The sequence below is a fragment of the Stegostoma tigrinum genome, chromosome 7 (genome assembly GCF_030684315.1).
Source record: "Stegostoma tigrinum isolate sSteTig4 chromosome 7, sSteTig4.hap1, whole genome shotgun sequence".
NCBI lineage: Eukaryota > Metazoa > Chordata > Chondrichthyes > Orectolobiformes > Stegostomatidae > Stegostoma > Stegostoma tigrinum.
This window is the reverse complement of record NC_081360.1, coordinates 60,080,481-60,102,428: the sequence shown is the minus strand read 5'-3', so window position 1 is coordinate 60,102,428 and position 21,948 is coordinate 60,080,481.

Here is a 21,948-nt window from a genome sequence, read left to right as displayed (position 1 = left end):
GATATATACATTCATAGTTGTTTGAGTACATGGAAAACGTAAAACAATTTTATAGAAAACAATTGAATAATGTAAAAATGGTAAGTGTCTTTATATATACTCATGCTAATATATGCTCAGCCACACTATACCTAGCAACATACGTATGATCGCACTTAATTAAGTAAGCGTCTTGCTAACTCAAGACTCCTGAATAATTATTCTAACTATACTTGATCATTGTTTGCAATACACAATTACCATTCCTGTGCTATTAAAACACCCACCCGGTTGAAATCTACGTGGTAGGACGACCAAATTACGATGTCGCACAATTTGATGTATTTGTAGTGTTCTCTTCAACACCCTAAGAAAATATATTTAAAATCTGAATATGAAAAGTCTAATATTGAGCGAAAAATGAATTTCAACCATTCCTAATACGAATGTAGAAAATACAATATCCGCTACTTTAATTATCTAAAAACCACTGAAGGTTCATGATGAATCCGTGATATGTCGTCGTTGCAAAATATCAGATCTCAGGCAGGATATATTTTATTTTAGTTTTGATGTTTCGTGATAAAAGTTCTCCTACATTATTTGGCGCCCAGCTGATTGCGCGGGAAGCGCCTGTTGGCGAGACGCCACCTGAGGAACAGGCAACTCTAAGCAGCACACAGCCATCTCTTTCTCTCTATCTCGATACACATTACTGGGCTCTCAAACAGACACAGCCCGCACTGATTAGCATGCCGTAATGAAGCCGAGCCGGCCCCATTGTTTTAACACCTCCCGATCCTGCCTCACCAATCTGTCACTACTCCCCAGCTCTGCTGATCGAGTCGATAAATGAGATGTATAATTAGTTGCCCGCACGAATGCCGCAGTCTTCTCACCCCGCTGTAGCTCCTGATTGCTATCACCTTCTTGCTCCTGGCAATTTTGACACCTCGTAATCAGCCTGCTGCTTCTCCCGATTCCATTTTTTGTCTCTACCTCCATCTCTCATTGTACCGCCTCAAAAAAAAGAAAACCTTGCAAACAAGCTTTGCTTCTATGGTTACCACCAACCATACTGAGAGGACGCGGGAAAATGGGACTCCTGAGGAAACTTACATTCAGCACAACAGAAGGAATCAGTGCTTCATTCCTTGTCTTCCTACCATCATTAGATATAGGCAAAAAAACCCCACTAGCTTCTGCTTGCGCTTAAAAGTCCTCTCAAGAAGCAAGGTGTGTATTGACAACATACCACTATTGCCGAACAGGCCTCTTATTTCAATCCTTTAATCCTGGAAATGATGATAAATATGGGGCATTCTGTGCGAAAAACTAAAAACAACTTGCTGAAAACCTTAAAATGTTTGAAGTCACCTGAATTAATATTCTCATTCAATAATACAATGGCCTGGGATAACGGGACACGTCGCAGCGGAGTCAAAATTCATGTTCCCGAACATTAACCCGCCAGGCTCTTGCGTATTTTTACTGCTTTATTTCATTGCTTTGACCACCAAATATTGTCACATTTGTGACTGATCAAACTAAGCGTCATATAAGGTAATCGATGAAGCAAATACGTCGGGACGGACATTATTTCTCCCGGCATGTTTTATTTGCTGCTCTACTCGAGTTCTGAAGCAGGGTCACTGGACCCGAAACATTAACTCTGATTTCTCTCCACAGATGCTGCTAGACTTGCTGAGTTTTCCCAGAAATTGCTGCTTTTGTTTTTGATTTCCAGCACCCTCCTTTTTTTAGTTTTGTTTTTATATTTTGTTCACTTTTTTAAATATGGTTTATTTATGGGACCCTATACTTTGATACAATGTTTGATCAGCTGGAGAAATCAGTGCGATTCCCATCAACAAATAGATATCTAATTACTGAAGTTATAAAGTATACCTCACCTGTAAACGACCTAAATGACCTTGGGATGATGGTGCATGTTCGCCTATGCAGAACAGACAAGTTCTGTGATAAATTCCATTTTAACAACTGAAAGCTCATTTGAAAGGCATGTTATATCGTCAAATGTTATGTGATAAAATGCATTTTACTAATTTTTAAAATTTAGCCAGGATACGACAAATATGCTGGCAACAAATGAGCTGTATTCAGAAGGACCAAACGGTTCCAGGCTGATCGATCAAAGTTCGCACTCCACAGCGAAAGGGGGTAATGAATTCGATCAACACATCTCATTTTGTCTCCTGATATCCCAATTTGAAGCAGATTGTTCATTCCTAGCTGAGTAGCGAGCCATTGTTAACTCTATATAAATAAATGAAGCAATGCATAAAATAAATGAATGCAAGTTGATTAGTGGAAGATGAACTGCAAAATATGCCGATTTAACACATATCATTTAAATTTTAATGATTTAATCCAAAGCATATTACGTTGCAGCTTTGGAAGATTTAGAATTTGCAACATGTCTTTGAAGTGGCGGATGTTTGCTACCATTTTTTCGTTAGAGGAAAACGAATAATTTAAACCTGCAGCATCCTACTGGGTCTTTTAGAAGAGACTAGGGATCTATCCCAACCTTGTGTTCTGTTTTTGATAATGAGACGTTTATGGATAAAACCTGAAAGGGACAATCATGTTAAAAAGTAACAACTCGGCTTTAATGAGTACAACCGCGAGGTTCATTTGAAAACCAACTCCACTGTAGTATCAAACAGGATACTAATGATTACAGTATATCATTGTGTTTATGTTACCAATACAATTCATGCCTCGAACGATGAAAGGCAACTCAAGTTCGGTTAAAATAGAACACGTCGACAAAGCCTTTTCACGGTTTGTTCAACTAAGTCCACTCATTCAACAAAATGTGCTTGTACTTGTCTCTCTCTGACATTAATGTTAAGAAATTCCCATTATGGGGGTAATAAATCTTACAATTTTCAAACCTGCAAATTGTGTTGCAACAGTGATAGTTCTGCCAGCAGTTTGAGTTCGAAAAGCCAGCAGTTGCCGGTATTCACTCAGTTTCCACGTGTTAGATTAAGGCTGAGTTACAACATCCTATTGTGACACCATCACACATTGCGTTAGTGCTCCATATATTATTGCTAAATTCAGGTTAGAAATCAATGCATAATTTTAAGGGAAATTGTTCCCTTGAAAAAAGGCCCCAACTAATAAATAGGAACTTCACCATTGCAAATCGGGCGTGAACTACCCAAAATAGTGACTTTCTTAAGAGTGCATATACGATTTATTAGCACTTTATCTTGCGATCACAGTTGGTTTCCAGATGATTTTCGAACTGCTGTATCCGCATGAAATGTGGCAAAATAATTCCAGAATTTGGAGCCCAATGCATTGTAATGATAGCAGTTGCAAGTGAAATACCATATTATTTGGAGATGGGGACTCATCAGAGCATCTGATAATTTCTCCTGGATTAATTTTTGCTCAACATCACTGGTTGTGTCAGTAAACGTACTTTGATTAGCGTATTGAATGTTGCAGACGAGTTTAGTTCATTTAAAATAATTTGTATATTTTACAATATTTGTATATTTTACTGATATCACTGATTTAATTTTAAATTTCATTCCTACAGACTTTCAAATTCTGAATAATTTCATATAATACATTTAAATCCATTTACTAAATGTTTAAATATTTAACATTAGCTTTTTTGCAATGACCAAATATGAATAATAATCTGAGAGCACTAATATTTCAAGTGTTATTAACAACATAAAACAAATCCTCTAGTTGTTATTCAACTTAAATATATTAGCATTCACATCATATGTGAGTCCTGGAGATTGATGGTATTAGTACTGAGAACTTCAAAAGGAAAATTACAGTGAGATGGTTATCTATTGTATTGCATTTTTGAAGATAACATCAATTGCATATTCAAAGAAATCAAATGCTTTTGAAATATGTAGCCAGTGATATTTTTCCACAAACATTTGTTTAAAACATGGGTAAAATTTTAAAGCTTTAGGTTAGATAATAGCAAAATGACTTGGGCCAAATTAATTTTGATTCTGTCAACAAAAATGTGCATTTAAATAAAAACATCATCTCCTCATTTTTAAGACTGTTCTGTGAGCAAGTAAGTAGTCAATTTGTACACAGCAAGATCCAACAAAGAACTTTCAAGGTAAATAATCAATTCCTGAGTTTTAATGGCATTAATTGAAGGAAGATTATTCTCTGAAGAATGTGGTGGAATCTTTAACTTCCACTTAAAGAGATAAACATATTGGTTTGACATTTCATCCAAAAGATAGCACCACCAACTATACAATCGACCATTTTATGGATTTGAAGTATCAGACAATTTAAATCCTAGAGGAGGCCTTGAACTCACAGGAGATAATAGTGCTACTGGTTTGACTGAGCTAGCATTTAAAATTATTTTATTGCTCAATAGTTTCAAATTTATTTCACTTCAAATGTACATTAATGGAAAGACTTCAATTTGTACGGCACCTTTCATCATCATCTCTGAATATTCCGAAACACTTCACAACCATTGATATGCTTTTGTTGTAACGTGGGAAATGCAACAGCCAATTTATACCCAGAAAACTCCCACAAATGTTAATGTGACAAAGATCAGATAATGTTTTTCTTTCAGTAATGTTGATTGAGGTAAATATTGGCAAGGATACTGGAGATTACTTCCATGCTCTACTTCGCAAGAAGTGTAAATGTACCTTGCGTGTTCAGCCCATAGAGCAGATGGGATCTTGGTTTAACTACTGACCCAAAAGATGGAAGCTCCAAAACTGCACTGTCTCTCAGTAATAACTGAAGTGCCAAACATGACTCTTGGGCTGAAGTCTCTGGAATTGGACTTGAACAATGACCATGCTGAGAGATTATGATGATTTACTGACAATTATAGATTAGATATATCCTATGTTTATTTAAGAAGTAATGATGATACATTCGTAGTATGTTGTTACTAAATTGTTTTGATATTTGCAACCATATGAACTTAGTATTGTATAACGAGAGACAGTACTATGAACTTTCCTCCAGAAGGTATATTGTCATCATAGAAAGGCAAATAGAAAATATTTCAAAGAGAATCATGTTTGCATTACTTCCACTTCACCAAGAAGGCTAGTCAAATCTTCAAAGATAAATGTTTGGCAGCAATGTACCTCCCACCCTTACAGCTGCATATGATAGACTCACAGGATGGGCATTTATGTTTTTGAAGGCCACACTTATTTCACAAACTTAAGATTGTTCGATAAATTACATATTAAATTATTATTGAAAACAACTCATAAGCAGTTACACATCAAAATTACATTCATTCAATCATTCCAATACTGATCACTGACATTTAAGTAGCAGAACTAATCAAGCTATTAATCAAACATAAGTAGAATTTTAATACCCAGTATTTAGGTAAAACACTAATGCTTACTTAATACTTTATTATACTCTACATGATTTTTTTCTCTATTGTTCTGAGTTTCATTAAGCAAAAACAAGAGATATAGATCAGTCGTAGCACTTTATTTGATGCAGTTTTCATAAATACCTCTGCAAACAGATTATTCATTCACTGGATGTGGACATCCTTGGCTATACCACCATTTATTGCCCATCTCTAACTAAGAGTCAGTTGGATTGCTGTGGGCCTGGAGTCACGTGTGGGCCAGACCAGGTAATAATGGTAACAAAGTGTGTAGCTGGATGAACACAGCAGGCCAAGCAACATCTCAGGAGCACAAAAGCTGACGTTTTGGGCCTAGACCCTTCATCACCCCCTCTGATGAAGGGTCTAGGCCCGAAATGTCAGCTTTCGTGCTCCTGAGATGCTGCCTGGCCTGCTGTGTTCATCCAGCTCCACACTTTGTTATCTTGGATTCTCCAACATCTGCAGTTCCCATTATCTCAGGTAATGATGGTAGTTTCCTTCACTAAAGAACATTAGTGAACCAGATGGGTTTTTCTGACAACTGATAATCTTCATCATTAGACTATTAATTACTGATAGTTTTAAAATTTTGAATTCAAATTCCGTCACCCGCCATGGTAAGATTCAAACCTGGGTCCCCAGAACATTTTCTGGGCCTTTGGATTAACAATCCAATGTTAATACCATTACACCATCACCTCCCCTATAATTTCTATAATTCATTTGTCATTGAACAACATATAAATCAATGGGTTATACTATTAATGATCATGAAGAATAATTTATTTGGAGGATGGGGAGGAAAGAGTAAAATAGTGAATCTACTTTTGCTTTTCATCTGTGTTTATACCTATAAAGAATAATACAGTCTACAAAAGAATTTGATTTCACACATGGCCTGTGGACTAAATATGGTGAAAGGAACAATCTTATTAAAGTGTTTTTCAATTATTCATGAGTTATCCATCAGAAATACACATAATGGAATTTAAAAATTTGAGATATTACAATCTTATTTTCTATTCAGGTTTCCAGGTTGTAAACAAATATAGCTAATAATAAAATGAAATTAGTCTGCTCCTTAACAGTGTGATGCATCCTAATTTGGTAACTGGTATTGTTGTTGGGACAATGACTTCAATTTGGATAGAATACACATTAGCTTTGATCTTTCTGTCACTGATGAAGCTAACTGTAAAATAAATTACAGCATTAATGCTTTTTCTGACTGCACAGTAAACTTCTCCTGGCTTCAGCATGGATTGATCATCAAAGAGAAATGTGAGGCTTAGTCACAAGGCATAGTTCAAGGAAAGCCAGATCCTACTGATTTCATGAACTAAAGGTGCCTTTCAGATCAGTGCCTCCATGGCATTCTTTAAAGAATTCTTCCTTCAAGCTACCCTCCTCAGCCTACCCACATCTAACTCCAGTGCTGATCAACACCACCAGAAGATTTCCAATGCTGCTCAACCTAACCACCACATCTCCAATGCCATTCACCATCCCATTCCCCACAACTGCTCACCCTAACACAACATCCCCATTGGCACTCACTCTCCTTCTTATCCTCAGTGCCACTCTCTTCAATCCTTGGTATGACTCACTTCACCCATCCTCTCCAAGCTTATGGTGCTTATCCCCTTCCCACTTCATCATCACTGCTTCTCAACTCACATTTCTCATATCCACCTCCTATTACTACTTCACCCTGCACTTAGGACTCACCATCCATCTTTCATTGCAGCTCTCCAGCCTCAACAGCATCATTGGTTTTGATCTGACATGGGCAAAATTATGGAGCAGGTTCATTTTGGAGGATGGGGAGCATCAGAGGTTACAGCACTGTGCAGGCACCCCTCCTGATTTCCTATACCTACCAGGAACAGTGTTGAATAAATCAATATAGGAAAATAGGTAACTTATAGAAACATAGAAAGTGGGTGCAGAAGTAGGTCTTACAGCCATTCCATCCTGTTGCGGCATTCAATCTGATCATGGTTTATGATCTAACTCAGTATCCCTTCCTGATTTCACCTCATACTCTTTGATTCCTCTAGCTCTAGGAGCTAGATATAATTTCTTCTTGAAAACATTAAATGTTGCCTCAACTGCTTTCTGTTGCAGAAAATAATTCCACAGGCTCACCATTCTCTGGGAGAAGAAATTTATTCTCATCTCAGCCTTACACAGTTTACCCCTTGTCCTTAGACTGTGATCCCTGGTTCTAGAGTCCCTGGTCATCGGAAACATTTTTCCTGTATTTACTCTGTATAGTTCTGTTAGATTTTTAAAAGCCCACTCATTTTAGAACCCCATTCATTCTTCTTAAACTCTTCTAAACTCCAAAGAATATAGTCCTAACTAATCCAGTCTGTCTTTATTTGTCCCAGTGGGCTCATCGGTGGGCCACCCTTCCAGCAAATCAGAGATTTAGGGTTCCAATGTAAGTTGGCTCCCCAACACTTCTGATTCTTCTGGAAGCCTCAGCAGCTGTAGCTATATTAAGCACAATAACAATCAAAAAGTTAATTTTTTAACTCTAATCACCCAATTCATACACCATTCTGCATGATCATTCTCACAAATATGACATTTGTCAATAGGACAATATTAGGGAGGAAATGTTTCATGATCTCAAGAACAGGGATTGCAGTCAAGAGACCAAATTCCAATATGGCAAATTGTAAGCATGAATTAAATTAATCTAGCAATTTGTCAACTACTACTAGAAAAAAAACACAAATAATTTCTTTTCTGCTGGAGAGAGCTAACTGATCCTATAACATGCATTGGGGAAGGGATCTAGTCACCATTAGTCTACAAGTGGATCCAGGAGGACAACTTTATTTAATCATTATGAAATAATCATCCTGAATATGAGTACAGCTGTCTAAATATATTGAAAGTTAAAACATGGGATGTGGATTGGTCAGTTGTGACTACATAGCTCATAGTTGACACTAAAAGCTCAAAGAAGTGATTCCCCACACACACCTCTTCTCAGGGCAACAAGGATGTGAGATAAATGTGCCACTCTAATATTGCCCACATCCTGAGAAATAACAATCCTAAACAGAGAGTTAGTCTTCATGTTGCCTACAATAGCAAACAGATTTTCTTTCAGACAATAGAAAATGAATTGAAAGAAGCCAGTGAATAAGAAAAAGCTGATATATTATTACATTTATAAAATGGACAATGAATTTTGTAAATTAAATTATGGAAATTCCCAAGTTGGCTCAGACACTAGATGTTTATAACAGTTCTGAAAGATTGAGGAAAACAAGTATGTTTTCCCATGGAGTACTTTGAAATGTAGTCACTGTTGTACTGTTGGAAAATACTGCAAATACTAGAAATTAAATCTGAAGTTGTTGGAAATACTCGGCAGGCCAGAACACAACAGTGAGGAAAGTAAGTGAACTGATCTTTTTGGTTGATGACTTTCTATCAGGACTGTTCTCACTCAAGGTTATCAGCTTCAAATATTAAATGTCCACTGATGCTGCCAGACCTGAAGAGTACTTTCAACCCTTTCTGCTTTTATGTATATACTAACATGTCAATCAGGAGTAGGAATAGACCATTCAGCCCTTCAACCGTGCTCTGCCATTCAATAAATCATGGCTATTTGATTGTAACCTCAAGTCTGCATTCCCATCCAACCCGATAATATTTCATTCTCTTGCTAAACAGAATCTATTTATCTCAGAGTTAAAAATATTCAAGGAATCTGCTCACACCATCATTTCAGGAAGGGAGCTCTTAAGACTCACAGCCATCTGAGTCAGACAAAAAATTACCAGAACTCTGTTTTAAGTAGGTACCCCATGGTTCGTGAACAGTGATCCCTGGTTCTAATGCATCTTGAAGTGGAAACATCTTTTTCACATCTATCCTTCAAGGAAAAGTATGGGCGTAATTTTAATGTCACTGGACTAGCCATCCAAAACCAAAGTCTAACATTGTGGACACATGGGCTTGAATCCCATTATGGCAGATGGTGAAATTTGAATTCAATAAAAATCTGGAATTAAAATGCTCGTCCAAAAGCAATCATGTCACAATTATTGATTGTTGTAAAAACCCAACTGGTTCACTCATGCCTGTCATCTGCCATTCAGACCTGGTCCACAGCAATGTAGCCAACACTTAAGTGCCCCTGAAATGGCCTAGCAAGTCATTTAGATTAAGGGCAATTAAAGATGAGCAGTAAATGAAACTACATCCCATAAATGAATTTTTAAAAACCCATCAGATGATATATATTTCAATTTGATTAACTTTTACTTTTCTAACCCTAAAGGATACAAGCCAAGCTTATCTGACTTTTCCTCACAAGACAACTCACTCATCCCAGGTATAAATCTAGTAAATTATGTTTGATTACAGTCAAATGTAACTCCATCAATCCAAAAGCGCACGCGTGTGTTTAGTTTATCTACATGTGATAGCTAAACAAGCCATTCAATCACAAAAATGGCGAAGTAGGAAGAATTTTAAGTTGGATATTGTACAAAAGACTCAAATTTGAGAACATGTTGTGAGTCAATAAGTAGAGTCAAGACTAAATAGACAAGTAATAATACAGGAAATGATAAACAGACTACAATTGGAAGCAATAAAGAATACAAATCTAAGACTAAACCAACAGATATGACCAAAACACACGAAAAGAATAAAAGGATAAACTAAAGGCTCTGTATCTGAATGGATAGCGTGTTTGAAACAAAACATATAATTTAAGACAAGTTGAAATAAATGAGTTTGACATGGCTGCAGGGTGACATTGATTCGGACCTGAATGTTAAAGGGTACAGAAAGATTAGGAAGGAAAAGAAGCTAGGAAAAGGTTGGGGGACAGTGTTGTTGAGAACGCTGTTAGTTATAAATAGCATGAGCACACTAGAAATTCAGGAAAACTAGGGCTTGGAAACAGCTTGGGTAGAAATTAGGAAAGATAAAGGTAAGAACTCACTCATAAGAGTGGAGGCAGACATTTAAAAGGATATTTTGGAATACACAAAATAAGTGACAACGAGGATTGATGAAGGCACACTGGTGAACATTGTCTATACAGACTTCAGTAAGCTGCTTGAAAAGGTTCCACATAGTAGACTGGTTAACATGGTTATGTCACATGGAATGCAATGAGAGCAAGCCATTTGGATGCAAAGTTGGCTCAAAGGTAGGAGACAGAGGATGGTGGTGGAGGGTGGCTTTTTGGACTGGATGCCTGTGACTAGCGATGTGCTAGGATCAGTGCTGGGTCCACTGCTTTTTGTCATTTATATAAATGAATTGGATGTGATCATAGGAGGTGTGGTTAATAAATTTGCAGATGACAGTAAAATTAGTAATGTAATGGACAGCGAAGAAGGTTAGCTCAGAGTACAACAGGACCTTGATCAGATGGGCTGATGGGCCAAAGAGTGGCAGATTGAGTTAATCTAGATAAATGTGAAGTGCTAAATTTTGGTATGGCAAATTAGGGCAGGACTTATATACTTAACAGTAAAATCCAGGGGAGTGTTGCCAAACAAAGAGATCTTGGAATGCAGGTTCATAGTTCCTTGAAAGTGAAGTTGCAAGTAGACAGGGTAGTGAAAAAGGCTATAGGTACACTTGCTTGTATTGGTCAGCACATTGAGTGTAGGAGTTGAAAGCTCATGTTGTGGCTGCACAAGACATTTGGAATACTGCATTTAATTCTGGTCTCCGTGTTATAGGAAGAATGTTATTAGCTTGAAAGGGTTCAGAAAAGATTTACAAAGATGTTGCCAAGATTGGAGAGTTTGAGCTATAGGGAGATGCTGAATAGGTAGGGACTGTCTTCCATGGAGCATCCGAGGCTGAGGGATGATTTCATGGGGGACATGGATAAAGTGAATAGTCAAGGTCTTTTCCCCAGGATATGGGAGTCTAAAACTAGAGGGTACGGGTTTAACGTGAGAGGGGAAAGACTTAAAAGTGACTTGAGGGGCAACATTTTCATGCAGAGGGTGGTGGGTGTATGCAATGAGCTGCCAGAGGAAATTGTGGAGGCTGGTACAAGTATAACATTTAAAAGATATTTGGATGGGTATATGATTCGGAAGGGTTTAGAGGGATATGGGCCAACTTCTGGCAAATGAGACTAGGTTAATTTGAGATTTTAGTCGGCATGGATGAGTTGGACTGAAAGGTCTGTTTCAGTGCTGTAGATCCCTGCGACTTTGACTCTAAATACTTGAACAGATGAGAGTTTTAAATATTTGGAAACGAGAAAACAGAGTGGGTGATGAAACTAAGAAAATGAGGCTGGACAATTAACAATCAAAATAAGGAAATAGCAGATGAATGGAATGGGTATCTTGTATCAGTCTTCACCAAACAGAGTACAAGTAACATCTCAGAAGCAGTGAGAAATCAGGAAGTAGAAGGGAGGGATGAACTGGGGAAAATCATAATCAACAAGAGAGTGTTACTGAATAAATTGTTTGAGCTTGGAATGACAAATGCCTGAATCCTGATAGACTTCCTCCTTGGGATTTATGAAAAGTGGCTAGTGAGGTAGTAGATGTATTGATTTTAATTTTCCAAAACTCTCCTGATTTGGGGATGATTCAATTAGATTGGAAAATACCAAATGTAACTCCTTTATTCAAAAAGGGAGGGAGACAGAAAACAGGGAATTACAGCCTAGTTAACATCAGTCATAGGGAAAATATTAGAAGCTTCATTGCGAGAAGTTTCGCGTACAGAATCAGATACGTGTTTTTGCATTGTGGGACCTTAGTGGGACTACACCGAGAATATTGTGTACAGTTTTGGTATTCTTTTCTGAGGAAGGATGCTCTTGCTCTCGAGGGAGTGCAGCGAAGGTTTACCAGGCTGATTCTGTGGATGGCAGGTCAGACGTATGAGGATAGATTGACTAAATTGGGATTGTTTTCGCTGCAGTTCAGTCAAATGAGGGGGGATCTCACAGATAAAATTCTAATAGGACTGGACAGGTAGATACAGGGAGGATGTTTACAATGATGGGTATGTCTAGAACCAGGGGTAACAGTCTGAGGATTCAGGATAGGCCATTTAGGGCAGACATGAGGAGACGTTTCTTCACCCAAAGAGTGGTGTGCCTGTGGAATTCATTATCACAGGAAGTAGTTGATGGCAAAACATAGAATGTATTCAAAGACAGCTAGATATAGCACTCGGGGTGAATGGGTTCAAAGGCTATGGTGAGAAAGCAGGTTTAGGCTATTGAGTTGGACGATCATCCATGATCGTGATGAATTGTGGAACAGGCTGAAAGGGCTGAATGGCCTCACCCTGCTCCTATCTTCTATGTTTTTATGTTTCTGTTAAAATCATAGCAGGGCATGTGGATAACATCAGTGCCACCACACAGACAACCAATCTGGGTTTATGAAAGGAAAATCATGTTTGACCAATCTATTGGAATCTGCTGCAGAGGTAACATGCTGCAGAATATAAGTAACTGATAGATGCACTGCACTTAAATTACCAGAAGACTGCTGATAATATTCACATCAAAAGTTAATGTAGAAATTAGAAGCTAATGGCATCATAGGTCATACATTGACATAGACGGAGCTTTAGCTGGCTAACAAAACAAAGGCAAAAAGTAAGCATAAATCAGACTTTTCCAGGATGGTAATATGTGAAGAGTCATGTATGACAGGGATCAGTGCTGGGACTTCAACTGTTTACAATTGATATAAATTACTTGGATGAGGGAGCCAAAGGTATGGTTGCCAAGTTTGCTGACAAGCCAAAGAGAGATAGGAAAGTAACTCATGAAGACCATAAGAAGGCTGCATTATGCATTCATCAACCCTATCTGTTACCTCTTCAAAAAACTCCAGCAACTTAGCCCAAAATGATTTTCCCTTAACAAGTCCCAGGCTGATTCTTCTGGATTATCTCATAATTTTGAATGTGACTATTCCTTCCCCATCCTGAATAATTGTTTCTAGTAGTTTCTCCACCACCTAAGTTAAACTGACTAGTTAGTAAATGCAGGGCCTATGTTTATAAACTTTTTGGAATTTGCATTTCTCCAGCCATCTGGCACTACCCCGAATCTCAGGAAGATCAAACCATTATTACCAGTGCCTCTACAATATCCACTGTCACTTACTTCAATATCCTTGGGTGCATTTCATCCATTTCTGGCGTGTTAACAAGTTTAAGTATTAAAAGTTAATCCAATACTTCCTCCTTATTAATTTTAAACTGATCTAGTGACTGCTTTTGCTGCTCTATCAAGGTGCTGGCAACGTCTGACTTATTGGCAAACACAGATGACAATTGTCATTTCCTGCTGTCATCTAAAACTTTAAGATACATATCTGTACCTCAAAAGCCCCCCCCACCATAAGTCACTTGATCAATTTGTCTCACCTCCTTCCCCAAAACCAGACTTAGTAATGCCTCCTTTGCTGTTGGATTGGACACACACGACTATCAGAAATTCTCCTGAACACAATCTAAGAATTTCTGCCCCTTGCTGCCCCTTACACTACCACCATACCTATCTATATATTGGCAAGTAAATCCCTCATTCTATCTACATCTATCTAATTTTCGTACAGATCTTTTTCCTCTACATCCTTCTCACAACTTGGTGATCTATGGAGTACACTAAGCAATGTGATTGCACCCTTCTTATCCCTTAGGTCTAGTGAGAGTAATTCTATCTAAATACCCTCCTTAACCAAAAATTGCACATCCCAATATTTTTATCCATTCCTATCTTTTCTGAACACTTTGTAACCAGGAATATTTAACATCCAGATCTATCCTTTCTTGATCCAGATCTCTGCTATCACCGAACATGGTCATTCCCAAAAGGCAACTAGTGTGTGTAACTTTGCAATGTTATTAGCTTTACTCTATATGTTTACATATGTACAATGCAACCCTGACGTAGTCTTAATTAGTTTCTCCCTTGCTTTTCTCAACGTATTAACTTTCTATTCTCTATTTTAGAGCTATCTGCCTCTTAAAAAATTTGTGCACTCTGCTTTTACGTCCTCATATTCTCTCCTGATACTTGCACCTCTGCTTAGTTAGTTTATACCATCCTGAACAGTGCTAGCAAAACAGACATAAGGAGCTCAGTTCCAGCTCTTTTCAAGTACAACACATCCATTCATACAGATGCCATTTTCCCCAGAATAATATCCAGTGCTCCAGGAGTCTAAAACACTTCCTCCTGTACCATGCGTTCCTATTTCTTTATTCACCTGCACATTGTGCTCAGAGAAATCCAGGGATAACAGCATCAGAGATCCAACTTACTAATTTTCTACCTAGATCCTTAAATTCCACTTGGAGGACCACATCACCACTCCACCCGCCTTTCATACTATTATTGGTACTAATGTGGCCACAACCTCTGACAGTTCTCCATCCCTGCACAATGTCCTGCAGTTGTTGAGTGGCACCTTGTACCATAGCATCAGGGGGACAAGACATCACCGTAAAGCTACATTACTTCTGCGGAAATGCCTGCCTGTTACCCCAGCAGTGTTGCCTCTCTTCTTTCCAGTACAGCTGCACTGCCCATGGTATCACAGTTTAGCTGCTGCCAAACTCCTCAAGCATCCATTGCTGTTGCCTCTATCCACAATAGAAAATTAATTAGTGAGCAGGGCCTCTGGGGATTCCTGCACTACCTGCCAGTTTTCTCTTGGACTGCTTGGTGGTCATCAATTGTCTAACGGCTCCACTTGCCTGGATGCATGCAACTCCAACATCACTCAAGAAGCAAAACTTCATTCAGGAAAAAAAGTAGCCACATTAATTGGCACTACATTCACAAACATTCATTCCCCCAATCACTGAGGCACAGTAGCAACAGTGTGTATCAGCCATAAAATGCACTAAGGTAACTCAACAAGGCACCTTCAACAGCACCTTTCAAACCTATGATAACACCCATCTAGAGATACACGGGAACACCACCAACTGCAAGTTCCCTTCTAAACCACACATCAATCTGACTTGGAAATACACGATCATTCCTTCACTGTTGATGGTCAATTCCCCAGTAGTCCATTTCTAACAGCGCTGTGGGTATCCCTGCATCCCAAGGACAGATGATTCAGCAATTCACTCCTTAATGAACCATCTCTTGTTACAAGGGCCAGAATGTTATGAGTGTCTGAATGATCAGGGACATGGTGAGCAATATAGCAGAAATATGTGAGAAGTTCAGCAAGGTATATCTCAGCATTGGATACAACTTGGTGCAATTTTTAACAAAGTCCCATGTTTCAACATGAGATTCTGAAAAGCTGCCCGAAGTTGCCTAATAGGGGCCAATATTGCTTATTAACAATATTATAATTTTAAGTTTCACCTCAATAATCTGCAGTTTTCCAAGGTACCACCAGTAACTGGCAAATCAGATTTCAACCATTGACAGCGGGCACCGAGTGACTTCAACAGGCCATTTGCTTCATAGGAATTCCATATTGGACACAAGACACTAACATCTCAGACATTGTCCATGGGTACCATCCACGTGCAGTCCACTTCCATGGATATTGGCATCCAACATATGCCAACATCTAAGAACCTTCATAGCATATCTCCTCAACACTAATAATAAGCTTCTGTGCTGCCATGCAAACCTTGGGGCGCACCGGCACTATAATTGCAAGCAACAGCAAAGACACTGTGCACTCTAGAGCATGCTCTTGGATCTTCATCTGGGCCAGGCTGCATCTCTGGGCTGTTTGCTTGCTCTATTAGGGCTCACACACTTTCAGCCTACTTGGATGCTCACAACATCCCTGCCTTACATCGCTTTGCCTGTTCTGCACATTGTCCTTCGGCCGGAGATACCATCAACATCGTATGGCTGTATTGCCATGCCATTTAGCACAGGCGTAAAGCCAGAAAGTTTGTCACAGTTGGTAGCAGTCCTTCGTCCAGCCAGTGGAATTAGCCTTCGGTCAGGGGTTCCTACCACGCGAAGTATAGGACAGCCCAGTTACCAATCAAGATGTTCGGATAAAAGCAAAATACTGTTCCTGAAAATCTGAATAGGAAAATAGGAAATACTGCAGAAACGCCTCATTTCTGGCAACACTTGGGAAGAAAGAAACAGAGTTAATATTTCCAGTCCTTATGGGTCTTTTTCAACAATAGGGTTTGGAAACACCAGTCTGTCACTTAGGTCAGTCAGAGTCGGGATCCTTTCCTCATAAGAGGGGAAGTGGGGAGGAGCTGAATGTTGGGCAGCAGATCGTCCATCTTAACTCTATGTACCCTATTGTGGGCTGTTTTCCTTCTGGAATGAGAGACAGACTGGTATAAGTGGACATGAAAGCAGAAGAATGGCTTCTGGTGCAGGTGGGAAGCTGTCCCAAGTGAGTGAGTAGTCTGCACAAAGGGCATGTAATGTTAGCATTATCAGGGATTGGGTGGAAGGGAGTGCATGAGGAAGATGTCCTAAGCAATACTGAGAGTGGTAGAATGTAAGCTTTGGTGGGAGGTGGGTGCAGTAGCAGAGTTAGAGTGAGTGTGAGGTATTGGAGATAAGATGGGATCACTTAAACTGGCATGTACTGCTGCGCACTCCTCCAAATGGCTGAGACTGTACCAACCTGGCTTACAACATCATTCCAGGTTTGTCTTGTGACCTCCACTGCCAGTCCTGGGCAAAGATGATGTCCTGCTTCCAGACCAGCCACCGTCCAACAGGACCTCAATATCCCTACCTGCAAAGCAGGGTGCCAATTCCACCATCTGCCATGTCTGGGGTAAATATCAGGAACCGAGCAGGGCAGCTCCAGCCTGACTGTGCATCCAGACAAACACCCAAGCCTTGTATCAATGGCACCATCAACAGAGATGATGGTTACTTTCAGAATATACGAGCAGTGGCAAGTTGTGGTATGAGTATAGAGTCAGGCAACAGGGTACCAATGGGCCAAAACAGGTATATCATGAGACAGGTCTGGGAAATGTAGTGAGAGACTTTGCTCAGTTTCATGGAGGGAAGCCTTCTGTGAAACTCAAAGAAACTGGAACTGAGCCAAAAAAAATCAGCTCTATGTCTTTTAATTCTGCATTACATCATCAAGGGAAAATGCTTAATGCATTAATCCTGTTGAATCCCTTCATTAATTAACTATCTTGAGTAGATCATTCCTTGACTGTGTAAACTTGTAGGAATACAAATCAATTTTATACAACATGCTCTCATAACTTGGCTGTTTTGGTTTTATTATCATTTAGGTGAATCAGGACTCTGTCCCAGCTATGACATGGTTAAGTGCCCAAAACTGATCTCATACTAAATGTAGCGTCAGGGCTAATGACAAAACAATCTGTTAACCTCTATTATGATCCAATAATGGACCCACATCACAAGGTTGCTTCCATATAGAGACAATTGAAAGATACTCTTCCACTTTGTCCAAGTGCTTAATCAATCTGCCTTTTATGATATGTTCCAGATCCTCACAACTGATGGTCTGCCATTCCCTGGTAACTTCCAGATTCCCTTCTTCTATCATGAAATGCCATTAGCAGTTTCTTTTTTATGGTGAACAATTTCCTGTAATTGGAATGTGTCTTAGAAAATAACGCAAAGTGATCTTTGGCTAAAACATTATTATACAAAAGAAAAACCAAAAGAACAGCGGATGCTCTAAATCAGGAACATCACAAGGTTTACAGCGTCTGCAGTTCTTTTGGTTTTTATTTAGTATTTAACTCACTGCCACATCTCTACTAGGGATGCCCTCCTTGAAGAAGTTCTCCTCCTCTCTCTGACGGGATTTCCATTCCAATCTTTCTTCTTGTCCACCGACATTAATTTCACCGTCACTCTTGGTGTTTATCCAAGTATTTGCTGAAACTCATACCCCCAGCTATATCACATTCCTCAGTGATTGCCTCTGGCTCAGATTCACCCTACATGGATTCCAATTGAAGTTTCATGCCTCATGCTTTGAATCCTCTCAGGATTACAGATACCTCTGTGACATTCACAATTCCACAGAAAGTTGCTCTTGCCTCATCCTGAGACCCATACTCAGCACTTGATGGGATCTCATGATCGCTCTCAACCTCTCTCTGCAAAAGCATCGCATCGCACTGGCTCAGGGCCGCTCTACTCCCCAGTTCAACTTTATCCTCCAGCTCATTTTTTGGGCTAACTGGAAACCTTTTCTTTCCCTTTCAGGCATTGAAGCCCACAAGATGCGACAGCTCAGCGATACCCACGGCCCTTTGGAATCTTCCTCTCCTCCCCTTCCATCTGACTCCATTGCCTCCCTCAACCCCACCTCCTGTCAGGTATTCCCCATCCCATCTAATCTTCTGCTCTCTGATGCTTGTCATTCTGTACTCAGCAAAGGCCTCAGCTTTACTCCTCTGTGTCCCCACCTTAACAAATTTCGGGGATAATATGATGGCAAACTTTTCTTTCACTGTCTTTCTCTCCATGTTTTTTTTGGACTAGAGTCCTCTCCCGTCCCAAAGACCCTTTTGCCCAGTTCCAACACTCTCCCTCCACCTGGATCTCTCCATTTAGCCTTTTATTTGCATTCGATTAGTTCATTGAGAACTGTCGACGTGCTATCGGTCACCTCAATTTCTCTGTCCCCACCCCTCACCAAATCCAACCTTTCCCCCTCCGAACTGACAGCATCCCATGTGCTTAGACCCAGCCCTGGCTTTGTTAATAAGCCTGCCAATAAGAGTGGTGCCATTGTAGTCTGGTGTATTGACCTCTACTTTGCGGAGGCTGAATGCCAGCTCTCAGATACCTCCCCCTGCCTTCCCTTGGACCATGGCCCCACCATGACACATCAGGTCATTGTATCAACTCTGGTCACTGACCTCATTTCATCTGGTGATCTCACTCTCGCCCATCCTCCCCTCCCCCCTGGCTTCCAAGCTGATAGTTTCCAGCCATGCACAACTCGCTTCTATCTCCTTCCAAAAATCCCCAAACAGGACTGTCCAGGCAGACCCATTGTTTCAGCCTACTCCTGGCCCACAGAACTCATCTGTCCTACCTTGACTCAGCCTTCTCTCCCCGGTCCAGTTCCTGCCCACACACATCCGTGATTCTTCTGACACTTTATGCCAGTTTCAAAATTTCCAGTTTGTAAGTTCCAGCCGCCTCCCCCTTACCATGGATGTGCAATCCCTTTACATGTTCCTTCCCCACCAGGGTGGTCTTAGGACTCTCCACTTGTTCCTGGAGCAAAGACCTGACAGGTCCACCCACCACCACCTTCCACTGCTTGGCTGAGCTCGTCCTCACCTTCAACAATTTCTCTTTTAACTCCTCTCGTTTTCTTCAGGTCAGAATGCTGGCCATGGGTACCTGCATGGGCCCCAGTTATGCCTGTCTCTTCATGAGGTATGTAGAACATTCCTTGTTCCAGTCCTATTCCAGCCCCCGCCCACAGCTCTTGCTCCATTATATCAATGCTATCATTGGTGCTGCTTCCCTGTCTTACCCAGGATTGGAAAAGTTCATCGGTTTCGCTTCCAATTTCCACCCTGCCCTCGCTTTCACCTGGTCTATCTCTGACTCCCCTGTTCCCTTCTTCAGCATCTCTGTTTCCATTTCTGCAGATAGATCGGGCACTAATATCCACTATAAACGCACTGACTCCCACAGCTTCCTGGACAATACATCCTCATACCCTGCCTCCTGTACAGACTCCATCCCATTCTCTCAGTTCCTCCATCTCCATTGTCTATGTTCTGACTTGGCCAACTTTGAAAAGGGAGCTTCTGAAATGTCCACCTTGTTTCTCACACGAAGGTTCCTCTGCACCATTGTTGACAAAGCCCTCAACTGGGTCCGACCAATATCCCACACTTCTCCCCTCACCTGCTCTCTTCCCTTGTCCTTACCTACCATCCCACCAGCATCCACATCCAGAAGATCGTCAGCCACCATTTCTGCCATCTCCAGTAAGATGCCACCACCAGGCACATATTTCCCTCCCCTCCCTTGGCCACCTTCTGCAGGGACCTTTCCCTCCGGGACATCCTGGTCTATTCTTCCTTCACACACAACAGCCCGCATCAGCTCCACAGCACCTTCCCCTGCAACCACCAAAGGTGTAACACCTGCCCATTTACCTCCTCCCTCCTCAGTATCCAAGGGCCCAAACATATACTTCATCTGCACCTGCCAGAATCTAGTCTACTGTATTCGCTGCTCACAATGTGGTCCCTTCCACATTGGGAAATGAAGCATAGACTGGGTGACTGCTTTGCAGAACATCTACGTTCTGCGCGCTAAAAATACCCTGAGCTTCCGGTTGCCTGTCACTTTAATACACCACACTGTTCCCTGGCCAATATCTCTATCTCAGGCTTGATGCAGTGTTCCAGTGAAACTCAGCTCAACCTGGGAAAACAACAAAGTGTGGAGCTGGATGAACACAGCAGGCCAAGCAGCACCCCAGGAGGACAAAAGCTGATGCTTCGGGTCTAGAGCCTTCATCACAAAAAGGTTTTCTGATGAAGGGTCTACGCCCGAAGGGTCAGCTTTTGTCCTCCAGCATCTGTAGTTCCCATTATCTCTGGAAAAACAACACTTTATTTTCAGCTGGGGGATCCTGCAGTTCTCTGGGCTCATTATCAAGTTCAAAAATTTTAGGGCTAAACTCTCCCATGGCCTAGCCCCCTACGTTAAACACCAAGCCTTGCTATCACATAGCTTGCCAGATACATTACCTGTTGTTCATCACTAATAGTTCCCATTAACAGCTATTCACCCTCTTAGCCAGATCATCATCAACTGCTTTGTCTGTCCAACTGCTCTGCTTTCCCTTTGGGTTCTATCCTTTATCCTATCATTTATCCATTACCCCAATCCCTTTCCTATCTTCTGCATATAAATGGACGTTTTCCTAGCTCCCATCAGTTCTGATGCTGCTAGACCTGCTGAGCTTTTCCAGCAACTTCTGTTTTTGTTGTGTCGACACTATTATACAAGGTTAGTGCATCAGTGCAGATGATGTTGAGAATAACTCCACCGGTTACTAGATGCATAAGGCTGAAGCATTTGGAAGTTATTGCTGGTGGCTCCACTGTGTCAAGTAAACTGACTAAGCTGACTGTGAAGCATACACCACGCTCCTGCTGTGTCAATTGAAGGTGTAATTAGCCTCACGTATAGAGACAATCTGTTTTATGTCGAGTCACAAAGTTGCCAACAAACTTGTGTATCTCTTGGTTAATCAGTACAGTCCTGTTTGCATTTGCTGTGCATTACAGGTCATTGTTCATACCTAGGCACACAGTCCTGATATTCCAGCTTCCAAGCCAAAAAAATCCCATTTCTTTCTTTGCTTGTCATTATTCCAAGGTAAACTTCCCGCCTGCTTCAAGAAGACCACTTTAATTGAAGTGCCAGAGAAAAATCAGGGCAATGTGTCTTAATGACTATCAGCCGGTGCCTCTGACATCTGTCATTATGAAATGCTTGGAGAGTTTAGTAATGCCACGCATCAAATCCAGCCTCCCAAATTGCTTTGATTCACTACAATTCA